Source organism: Toxotes jaculatrix, chromosome 1 (genome assembly GCF_017976425.1).
Source record: "Toxotes jaculatrix isolate fToxJac2 chromosome 1, fToxJac2.pri, whole genome shotgun sequence".
In the NCBI taxonomy this organism is placed as follows: Eukaryota; Metazoa; Chordata; class Actinopteri; family Toxotidae; genus Toxotes; species Toxotes jaculatrix.
Genome location: NC_054394.1, coordinates 22587495 through 22600252, shown reverse-complemented (window position 1 = coordinate 22600252; position 12758 = coordinate 22587495). Strand labels below are relative to the sequence as shown.

The window sequence follows — 12758 nt, the reverse complement described above, 5'->3', positions numbered from 1 at the left end:
CAGGGCAGATGGAAGGGGCAGGGTCTGATTTGATGAGAGTTAGTGAAATTGGGCATAGCCAGGCAAAGAATGAATCAACAACTGAATGAACTGTGGATGAACAATTACTATTTGTCCAGAGGGGAACATAAATGTGTAGGCCAGATTTTTTACTCGATAGTTGTTGCAATATGTCACGTCATCATCTGCCGCTTATCTGGGTCCAGGTCCAGGTTGTGGGGGCAACTGCCGCCCAGTCCACAATGCACCGTAGTCCTACGGCCCCACCTGCCACACCCTCACCACCCGTGGGAGATGGTGCCGCCCAGAGTGGGGTTCAAACCCACGACCCTGAGAGACTGAGTCTCATGCTCTACCAACTGAGCTAACCAGGCGGTTAGTTGTTGCAATATTTCACTCAAAACCACAAATTTCAACCTCATGTCAAGATGAAAAGTTGGGAGGTCACCAAAGTCAGTACAATTCATCTTCTGCAGACTACGAATGTCTGTACAAAATTTCATGGTAATCCATCAAATAGTTGTTAAAATATTTCGGTCTGAACCAAAGTGATGGACTGACCAACAGACCAGTTTTCCAACAGTAATACAAATTGTAAACCACTATATTATTCATACACTGCATCCACAATTAATTAGCCAGGATGTTCATAATTCTCAGATATACATTATCACATATTACTTAATAACATGCATAAGATGACTAAAAGTTTTATTCTTTATGTTCTAAACTGAATTCTTTTCCCAGTCTATTCATGTATGTAAGTAATCCAACAATCCATGACTTATTTTTATTGAAAGCTATTTGACAAATGGTTGAGTTAGAGTTGTATTTGCTTTTCACTGAACTCTGTTTCTGTTACATGTCATTTGTTCCTCCCCAGCCTTGTACATGGAGTACTAATCTTCCCCAGGGGACACGCAGTCAGTTGTTCTATTACCTGCCCATTATTGGGCAAGCTTCCAGATGTATGTGACCATGCGGTAGGTAGAGCTAATCCTGTAATGACACAGACAGTTAATTGATTGCAGTCCGATCTCTATCCAAAGCGGTCCCGCAAGGTGGAAAATGGTGGCTTGTGAGAAGAGAACTTAACCTTCTCTCGGTGAATTGATTGAGAGAGGGACAGAGCAGGAAATACTGTAGGTTCATCCCGGCTCTGGAGCGGATAAGCAGCTGGGGACAATTACTGACATGACATTTTGTCGCCTGCATTGTTCTGTACTGTCATTTCGTTTAGAGAACAAGGAGTGAGGCAGAGAGATATTCCAAGAAATACGCTCCTGTCACAGAACAATCAGACAGATCATTTATAATTTCTGTTTTACATTCATTTTCAACTCTATGTGGCAACAAACATGATGCAAGATTGTGCAATGCTCTGCTTTAAAGCATCCATCTTTAAAGCCAAACCATGCACCATTCTGACAACAAATTTCTTTGGTGATGTGGATCACTCAAGAGAATTTCTCCAGCAGGGTTCACCCTTAAGTGATCCAGTTTGACAGAGGGAACATCATTTATCAAGCAAAGACTCAATTTGCAAGAGCCCTGTTCAAAAATACAAATTTAAGTAATTAAATATTTAATAAGGGCAGGAATAAAGATGTCAGGAATAATCTGATAAGCATAAACTGCACCGAGAACATGAGGCTGCATGGATCCAATAGGCATTCAGTCAAAAACTGATTTGTGCAGAATTGATTTTAATGACATTTTGCACATCTATGAACTCATGCAGAAATTACCACCGGGGATTAGGAGCTTCCAAACAGACTCTGTCCCTGCTTCTAAAAGAAACCCTGTTACATTTAAGGGTTCAGTTTGCTTCAGCTGAACTAGGTCATAAAGTGTATCCGAACATGTCTAAAGACAAAGTGTCATATCTGTTCTCAATGGCCATGCTCGCAGGCAGAGCTGAATGTCAGATGCACTTTTTCTTTTTTTTCTTTTTTTTTTTTGGAAAAGGTCCAAAAACTGTCAAACACTGGTTCCCCTGTACCTCAAATGTTAAAAAGGTGTTGGGAAAGGCATTCCACTTGTCTTTACGTGGTCTGACAAGCACTTCTTTTGAAGCATACTGACACCTTTCGAGTGATGGAGAACATGTTCAACATGAAGACTAGAGGAACAAGCTTTTAATCAAAGCACCATGAGACAGATTCCATAAATATAAAGGGATTTCTAGACTGCAACACGTTTTTCCTCTGCACTTAGAAGTGCGTACAAGAGCTGCTCTGTGACCATCTGTATAACACTATGTAGCAATGTATTTGTTGTGTAATCTGTGTTATGATGCAATATGTACCACCTACAACTATGCCTTAAATAAGCATGACTTTTCAGGATTGGAAAAATGTGTTTTAATGCAAAGTGTTTCACAGCTCATTCCACTGAATCATCAGAACAAGGAGACAAGATACTTTTCAATATTTAAAACTAATAAATGTATGTAAATTTTTAGCCAATACATCTGTAACTACAACTGGCTCCAACCTCATTTTTCCAAATGTTTTATCGACCAACAGATATTCCTTGAGCTGTGTGCTGTGATTAATAATGGCTCTGCGAAGGGTAACCTCAGGAATAACAGATAAGGGATGTTGGTTTATTCCAGTGTAAACTGTGAGGGTTCAATTAACACTGAACCAAGTGTCCCTATGTTGCTATGCTGCAATGAACATGACTGACAGATGGATGTGCAGGAGAAAGGTTAGAGGGGCTTTGGAGGTACCACTGGAGTTATGGGATGGGAGGTGGCGAGCATAGATCACGTTTGAGATCACACTATGCTATCCATACCAATAGACTCATGCACAGACATTGCCTGAGACATTACAAATCTCCAGTTCAGTGAATTCACTGCACATACAGATGCATTTGCACACATAACACAAATCAGCACAACGGGGGGAATGTGTTGCTTTTTACCCTGCTTCCTTTTCTGCACATAAGGAATTTGTATGAACACATTTACACATACATCAAAACAGGCATGCATGGGCACACACAGGCCAGATCCCAGATTAGAGGAGCTCAGTGTGTCCCCCTGGTTACAGAGCAGCTGGGAAGGGTCATTTATCACCTGTGAACTGTGACTCACGCTGACATTGTCTGGATGGTCAGCTATGATGGGGTGGCATGCTGCGACAAGCTCCAGGTGACTCAAAAAGAGAATGGTAGGAGACAGCAGTTTGCGAGAAAAAATAAAGACAGACAGGGACACAGCAAAAACAGGATGGTGTGAAAATTTATAGAAGGACGTTTTGGCAAAGAAGGGTGAGGAAAACAGATGCAAGAGTTACAAAGAGAAGAAAGGCAAGAAGAAGGAGGAGGAAGGTTTTTATATTGTGAGGAAAAAACAGAAAAGAGAAACCACAGCAGAACAACAGAGAGACAAAAGGAGGGACTAAGAGAGAGTAGAAAAAGGTAGAGAGCATATTTTTTATTTGAATAAAAACCACAGCATCAGGGGGAGTTGAATAGTGAGCCACAGTTTTGTCATCATGTTCCTTTTTTCTTCCCAGAACAACCTGTTTGATGCATTCAGAGTAATATGGTGAACAGCGGGGGGTGTCCACGGCATCAAAGAGAATTTAAACCACACACTGGCCCATTATAGTGTCCTTATATGTGTGCATGTGTGTTGATGTCTGTGTGTTTGTGCTTGCATAATAGCGACCAAATGCATGTGACTCAGCATGTGCACACAGCGCATCACGTCGCTTGATTGTATCCCTTTGCCATGTTGTGACAATTACCAACCAGCAGGTGTTCTTAGCATGATGTTTCTTAACTACCCGTCACAACTAGCCCCCTGTATGCTGTTCCATCATTGAGTGTAACAGTGGAAGTAATAACAATGAACTCCTCTTGATGATCCATGACAGAGACGGCCAGACAGGGGACAACATTTGTTTTCTGCGAGGCTCCGTCGCGGCTACCACAGTTCACGCATCAACAAACATTCTCCGCTCTCTGGCGGAGGGAGGAGGTGTGGAACAGAGTGAGAAGAAAGAGGAAAGAGAAAGTCACTTCTATCCAGAGTGTGTTGATGGATGGTGGGCTCGGTTTGGCTCAGAGCTCACATGAATAAACATATAGGGCTGGTGTTTGCTGCACACACTCAAATGTAAACCTTTGATTATGTAATAAGATGAGATTATAAAAAAAGTGAAACTGAAAAAAATGTAATCTGATTATGGCTACTGCTCGAAGGGGATTCAGTTATAGCTGAATTGTTAATGTGATGTTTTGAAGGGTACAGTTTTGAACCACAGCTTTTTCTTCCCCAGCTGCAAAGAAATTGAAAACCATAAGTGACCACACTGCTTTCCCTCTCTGAAAGCCTAGGTTTTATCGTTTTGCACCTTATACAAGACAGAGTTGGTATGAAATGTACTGTATGTAATCACCAAATCAATAGTTTCAATCAATGTCATGCAGAACCTCCTCCAACCTTTTTCCACTGTCTTACAGCTCTGCTCTGTGAATTATGGACTTGAATTGTCATTCATAATTATGAGAAATAGATTTTCCGGTTTAGCTTCTCTCCTTCTCCCCCAGGCAAGGGCCTCACTGAAACCCAGTCTTGTTCCAGTATTGGCCGACAGTTCAAGGCTGTCGTACCGGACAGCTTGTGAGGATTAGTATCTGAAAGTGAACCATTGTTGAAAAATGAGCAAATATGCATGGTCATATTTTTGGATGAATAAACATTAGTAAAATCTTCTGAGACAACAAATCACACATGACTTTCCGAGTTGTTCTGTTTCCTAAAACAAGTGCACTACTGTTGCAAACTTTATTTTTCCGAATTTATCTCATCCATCCATACTGCTTAATCCGTCAGGGTCGCAGGGAGATGAAGCCTATCTATCTAGCCTGACTATGGGTGAGAGGCAGGGCACACCCTGGACTGGTTGCCAGTCAATCGCAGGGCTGACACACAAAGACAGACAACCACACACGAACACACTCACACCTACGGGAAATTTAGAGTAGCCAATTAACCTAATGTGCATGTTTTTTGGTGGGATTGTGGGAGGAAGCCAGAGTACCTGGAGAAAACCCACGGGGAGAACATGCTAACTCCACACAGAAGAGCCCAACCTGGAACCTGGAACCCTCTTGCTGTGAGGCGACAGTGCTAACCACTGCACCATCGTGCCGCCCCAATTTAACTCATTAGAGTGATAAATTTGTTCAATTTTAAACCTGCAGTGAATTATTTTTGGGAGATTTAGGGGCAGTAGAACCATGCTGATGAATGTATGTCCAATATTTACTCTAATTTTAGCTCTGCTTTGGTCTTCACCAACTCCAGGGAAATCTCTGGCACACAGCAACCAAATGCGTCAGCTAGTTGCTGATTTTTTCTGTCAGCCAACTGTTGCTGGACAGGCAGCATTTAGCAGGATTTTAGAGCTTTGAAAAATATCTGCCTGCTGCATCTGGAAACAATCATTGATGAGAGCTGTGACAGTTAAGATGTGGGCCCTAACACCAAAACTGCCGAAATGCTCTGTAGAGTTGAAGGGAACTGCAGAGTTGCGTGATTATTCTCAGTGGGTTCTCCACTACGAGTGACCCCTTTCATGTACAAGTAGTCATGTGATCCCTTTTTTATATAAAAAATATTCACTGTGGTCGGTCTAACAGCTGACTGTCCTGGTAAATGACATTTCTCTCTGTTTTATTGTGAGACAGAACCGCAAGAAGAAGACATCATCTGTAATATCCTGCACGTTTCTCAAGCTTCCCCCTTTCGAGCCGATGGAGCATAGTGTTAGTGCAGGCAGAGCAGTGGGGCTTGCATTAGCTGATTGGCATCAGCTGCTTCATTCAACAGCTGTGTGGCTACAAGCTGACAAGTAACATCCAGTCATTTCCTTCCAGCTGCACCACAACCATTATATCCTGACACTTCTCGCTAATACTGTGCTGCTGCTTTCATGCCAATGCACACGTCTCACCTGTCACATCTCCATCCACCACCCTAACCCTGGTGCTGTTGATTTAGCAGCCATTTACGTGCCTTTTAATGGGGATTTAGTTCTCCCAGCAGTATCCTCATTGCTGCTAAGATTATTTTAATGTTCCCTCAAAGGCTTTTCTACGAAATCTAATCATATAAACATTTGCAATAAGCAGTGATTTCTCCATCTGATTGAAATCATCTGATGACATGTTTGGTTGAACCTTGCTACATACTGTACAACTGCACTCTTGGTCTTGTTTATTCTAGTTCTGTTAATGTATTTATAAGGTATTACCATGGGACTACCATAAAAAGATAAGACATGAACAGGAAAGGACACAATACTTTAAACACATTTGCCTTCTGATGATATTCAACATGTCATCAAACAATAAACACTACAAATGTGAAGCTTATCATGTTCAACTTTTGTTGATCACAAGGAGATGGTGATAGCTGGAACAGCTTTAGAAGTAATACAGACTACTGCAAAAACAACACAAAGTAAACCTTCAAAATGCCTCTCTGACATAGCTGCACCAAAGCTGCAAACTGAACATGGGCTCTATTCATTGGATTGTTTTAGATTGCAAAGGTATTCATAATGTTGTGGCCCCAGTTGTAGATCCTATTGGTCTGTAGGACCATTCAGAGCTACGTGTTGACAGAGAAATATTTGCTAATTAATGCATGAATTATCTTAATTATGACCTCATTAGCACACCTGATTATGTTTAATATATCATGGTGATTATAGCAGGACATGCTGTTTTGCTTATTAAGACACTGGGAGAGCTGAGAGAGAGAGACAGGCAGCAGGGGAGACTGAGGGCACTGCTCTGCGGGGTTTTCATCCCATGCCAGCAGGGTTAACAGTGTGTGGTCTCTCAGCTGACGGCAAGAGTTACTTACTCCTGTTTAGTCTGACTGAATCTGAATCAATTTTAAAGAGTTGCTTCACCCAGATTAAAATAAGTCCAAGTTTTGAGATATTTGTCTCTAGCTCTATATATACCTCCATCAATTGAAGTAAATGGGATTTCCTTCGTGATTCTCACAGCAATTAAAAATATGTTTAAAAGATTACCAGCAGTGTGTTTCCAGAACCAGTGCCCCTGTTACTCAACTCTCAACTGTTCATAGGAAAATGTCTTTGGTTAAAAAAAAAGGTAGCTACAATGAAAACAGTTAATAGTTAGTGGCATCTATAGATTATCCAGAAAAACAGGACTTCAATTCTGAAACACATGTTGCTCGAGTGGTTTTTTTTTTTTAATGTAATCTCAGAAGTCCAACATTGTTTTGACCCACCAATTCACAACTTCCCACCATCACCTGGCTTCTTCCTTTACTCCAAATGGGCAAGAGTCATAATTACTTTGGTTGACTGGCATCAGCTGGTAATCATGTGTTCCTCTGCTGCTAGATACATTGGCTCTGTAACTTGCACATAAATATATTGTATTGAATATTGAGTATATTGTTTTGGGCATTGGTCATTTCTCTCCAGAAGACAGTCAGATTGTAACTTACCTTTCATGTATCCAAAACAAAGTAAAAAAAAAATCACTGAGGAGTAAGTGATTGTCCTTGTTCACGGACAGGAAAGCTCTCCACATCACATTTTTAAGAATAATGCATTTAACACCGTGTAGGGCTAATGCAATATTACACAGTGTTCATTCTGAAAAGCACAGCTCCACCCCTTAACTACATATTGATCTTATCTGTGCAATTTAGCACTGCCTCTCTTCCCTGCAACTCGCATCCCTGGAGGATGAGCAATACAGCCTCATCATACACACAGAAGCACAACAATACACAAACAGTGACACACGTGTACACATACACACACTGTGGGCGTGAGATAGGAAGAAGTGTGTGTGTGTGGGTGTGTACTTGGGGGTGGAGGGGTGTCACACTCGAATACATGACTAATAGACTGTCGACATGGATAAATGACTTTTTAAGTAACAGAAAATTGCTCTGAATTCCATTCACTGAACAGTAGTTTCCTCTCTTCTCTCTGTCTTCCTTCTTCCCCCTGTCCTCCACTCATTTGTCCTCCTTTTCACTGCTCTCTGCTCATCATGTCTCCATCCTCACACCCTCTTCATCTCTACATCCTCGCTCTGCTGAGTCCTTTCTCTTCTGTTAGATCTCGCTTGCTTGGCCTACTGTACTACTCTTCACTTCCACCCGTTTCCAAAGCAACAAGTAGCAGAGGTTTGGGCGTCTTTTTTTTTCCCCCTGTCTTTTTGCGTGTGAAGGACGAGACAGAAAAAAAGATCTGGGACTGCACAATAGTGGAATTATGCAAATTAATCCACCCAGTGACAATGGATTAGAGCGGGCTCTCTTACAGCTGACAGAAAGGGTTTAAAATGAGCTCTGAGAGTCACTTTAAATGATTCTTGTCTCACAAATCAGATTCACATTCATGGTAAGACTTCTGTGTCCACCTATTGCCTTTCTCCAGTCTGGATGTTTGAATAGCTGCTGTATCTTTGAACCATGTAAACAGACCTGACATCTGAACACTTTATAAAAGATGCAGAACAGTTAAAAGAAAGCAGACACAACCTTTGCACTCAATAAGAAGACATTATTATTACATCTTGACGCCTCTGCAATAGACAAATTTCCATGCACAGGTTTATATTTGTGAGTGTAGGTGTGGCAAATTACATTTTGATGAGTGGATACAACCTGTTTTTCTCCTGTCAAAAGAATAACACACATACCCATGTCACTACCATTTGTCACTAGTATTTCAAATCTCATTTACACCTTATTATGTGCATGGCACCTGGACCGCAATCTCTGAATGATCCATATTTCTCTAACAACATATTAAAGCTGCATTTTTACTCTTTCCTTGATAAAATTCAAATGGGTATAATTGAAACCTGACAGCTCTCTCATAGCAAATGCAAAATTATCACTCTTCGTTATAAACATTTCAAGCTCTGTAGGCACAGTAACAATGGCACTTATTCTTTTATTTCCAAATATGTCTTTGTCAGGAACATACCGCAGGGCCCAGCTGGTCAATTTCAATTGTGTTACTAACCGCACATGGACATTTGTTCTGTATGTTTTATTGCAATGTTGGAAAATATAGAAAAGAAGCATTACATCAATACAATACATCAAAGTCATCAACAACACTGCAGCAGAATACATTTATTTCAGGTTGTGTTGTTGCTGTGTGTACATTGATTTTGTATTTACACTTTATCCCGTCCACTGCATTTGTCACCGCTTCTCAAGGTGGTTTGAGAAGCTAGATCTTAACACATCCTCTCGGCACCTTAGAGGATTCTTCATGGATTAAACCAAGATCAAGTGTCAACCACCATGCTAGCAGCTCTGTGAGGGTGTACCTCACAGGGCATAGTGTTGCTTTAAGATGCATTCTGACGTCAGCATGCTAACATGATAGCTGAGGCGTGGGATGTCACTAGTTTGGCAGAAGTAGAGGAAAAGTTAAGGGATCATCAAAGTTAGTGCAATTCATCCTAAGGGGAACATGAATGTCCACCAAATTTCATGGCAACCCATCCAATGGTCAAGATATTTCACTCAAAAATCATAAATGTCAACCCATGGTGGCACCAGATGAAAAGTCATGGGATCACCAAAGTCATTAGGATTCATTCTCTGGGTACCATTAACATCTGTACAAAATTTCATGGCAAAACATCAAACAGTTACTGAGATATTTCAGTCTGAAGAAAAGCTAAGGACCAACCAACAGACCAACCTTCCCATCCCTTTGGCTCTGCCGTCAGCATGGCAAGAAATAAATTCCAGACGTGTGGTAACAACCAGAGGAAAAGGGCTGAAATACACAAAAGACTCATGTGTTGTTAAGTTAAACACCATCAAACAAAAGTATATAGGCTACGCAAAAGTGCAATATCCTGAATGTTGACTTTTGTTCCTCTGTGCTGTGGAGACACTCACAAGATCAGTTCTGCCTATATAACAGATTATTTTGTTGTTGTTGTTTGATCTTGCTGACTTGATGGATTCACAAAAATGTGTAACGTTCAAATTCAGTTGTCTGGCACATGTTCAACCTCCCCTTCCACTTTATACACAGTACACACGTGCACATTTCCTTTTGTGTATCTGTTTGTGCTAATGGCTGATACAGTGTTTTTTACAGCAGTTCTCTCACTAATGTGCTGGAATGATCGGTATGTGTTCAGGTATCTTGTCAGGGGCTTCGGAGCAACCTGACAGCAGGTTCTGGTGTCATAATACAGTGCATGCTGCTCGCCTTGAGGTGTATATGTTCATGAAATATAAAACAAACGAGATTAGTGCCCCTTCTTATATCGTAAAGCAATTCCTTTGTGGAGGTACGCAGGGAGACTGAAGGCTGTGTTGACTGAAAAATACAGGTACAGGCAGTACGATACAAAAAAGAAATGTGTGTGTTTGTATGTGAGAGAAGGAAGTAGAGGGGTAGATAAGAGGAAGCTGTAGGAGGAAGGGAGAGAGTCAACATTTGTAGTTTGCACTGCATCTGCTATATCCTCCGCCCCTTGCTTCAGTGAGGGTCTGATAGGGAGCAGATTTCATAACAGCCTAATAACACTCTCCGAGAGGTCTCAAGATACAGCTATTCTATCTCTGCAAGAGCTGCCATCATCTTTACCTCCACAATCCAGCCCCTGTCAACAGCCGTCAACCCCTACAACCCCTGAGCCGACTGATATTGACAATAAAACAGGAGGCAGGATCAGCGGGTTGGTGTGGATGTGTGCACACATGCGTGTAAGTTTGCGTGCTGGTGAAAAGCTCCAAGAGTGGACATTCATACCAACACCAGCACCCAGAGAAGAGCTCGCTGTGCACATGGTAGCTATACTCTCACACAGCGGGATAAAGACAGGAGGCATGGAAAAGAATACAGAGAGGCAGCCACACAGAAAGAAAAATGTATAATGATCCCCGTTGTCACAGCCATGACTTTTGGACAGCTCTGGTTACTCATAGTGCGCTGCAGAGGAGATGGAGAATTGTAAGCCTTGTCATGCATCATAAATGTATTACCATATGGAATGTAGCTCTCACACACAGTAGAGAATAGGAAATTTGTGCATCCCATAAAGAAGAATGTATTGCCTTTTACGAGGTAGCAAAGGACATATTGTGTGGTAGGCCCTATAAACATACGCATGTTTCTCTTATGAGTTTTTCTGGGATTTGAAGGAAGGCTGTACAGGGAGGAGGATTAAGAGGCAGATGAGCAAAGACACTATTTACACTGAAATGGTTGTACTGCTTGAGAGGGGAGAGGATGAGGAGAAGAAGTCAAAATGGAAATAGATGAGAATGAGACGATATGATCTGGGATCTGAATGTGAATGGAGAGGAGGTTGAAGGTGCAGGCAAAAATAATCATGTATAGGATGTTTGTGCCGATGGATGCAAGATCAGCATGCATACCATTTCGCTCACCCCTGCCCCAGAAGGGCTCTTTGGTGGCAATCTCATAGCTGCCTTTTTTTTTCTCCTAATATTTGCCGCAGAGGTATCAAACAAAAAGTGGATCTTGAGGGTGTGGAGGAGTTTTCATCTCACTGTCTCTGGTGGGATTGTTAAAGCAGACAGTGACTATAGATCTTGGGTCACAGCATTCAGAAACCTCCATTTGTTGGTGCCATCATCCCCTCAGTAACAATAAAGGACAATCTGTGTGTGTGAATCAGCTTGTAGAAAGGATCTGGACCCCTGCACCTCAGGGTGAAGACCCTATCATCATCTTTGCTTGCTGCACAGCTCTGCCGAGGGAGCAGCAAAGCTTAAGACATCATGCCCAGATTTGGCAGTGCTTACTTTCAGTATATCTGGCTTTTTCTCTGTCCTCTCCCTGTGACTTAGCAGTATCTGCAGTGAGACTGATCAATAGATCACACAAACAAGAGGTCTTGAGGCCAATTAGGCCAGGCAAGCTGGGCCAGGGCCAGGCTGGTGTCCGGCCTACATGTCAATACTGAAGCTTGTCTGCCCTTAGGAATAATGGATAAGGAATAAAGGCAGACAGATATTACTGTGTGTGTGTGTCCCTCTGAGTGTGTGTGTCTGTGACTGTGTGTGGACCCTGTGCACTACAGTTACTGATTTACATTAAATGATTATCAGCCCATCCTAGAGAAGTTCTAGCACATCCTAAGCCCTGGACTGCACCCCATTTTCAGTAAATGCCTCCTTCACTGTCGGGTCTGCTCCTACATACCAAATAGAGCAGAGAGGTGTGATGAAGGGCTGCTGATCAAATGTCATTGTCCTGCTTTCATGCACAATACTTCAGCACCCTCTATTGGTGTGTTAGATGATTAAAAAAAATATCTCACATAATCTGACTTGTTCATGCATCACAGTTCACTCAAATGATTTTAAGTGTGCACATTTTCAACCAGCTCCTGACAGAAAACAATTGTCATCCCCTGAACCTAACATATTACAGTATAGTTTAATTTCCCCTTGCCTTTAGCAAAAAAATCACTCAAGTCTGTCAAATCCTGAAACATAATTTATCTGTGTCTGATACCTATCTTGGATTAATCATGAAGGCGAATTCATTAACCTTAATTGCAAGGTTTATGTGGTGATAGGGCGAGGTGTGGTGAGGGTTCATAGATGGGGAGATACAATCCAATTCATTCAGTATTGATTTGCAAAAGACCTCTGGCCAAGCAATAACTGAGAACCTCTCTGCTTCAGACACACACACACACACACATATATACCCTCACTCTCT

At 41.8% G+C, this 12758-nt stretch overlaps 1 non-coding gene across 1 annotated transcript; it reads right to left on the bottom strand.

Annotated features, from left to right (window-relative positions):
* Positions 1-301: 301 nt before the first annotated feature.
* Positions 302-374, bottom strand: trnal-cag. Its single transcript has one exon. It is a non-coding gene; the product is annotated as a tRNA-Leu (tRNA).
* Between the last annotated feature and the right edge of the window lie 12384 nt (positions 375-12758).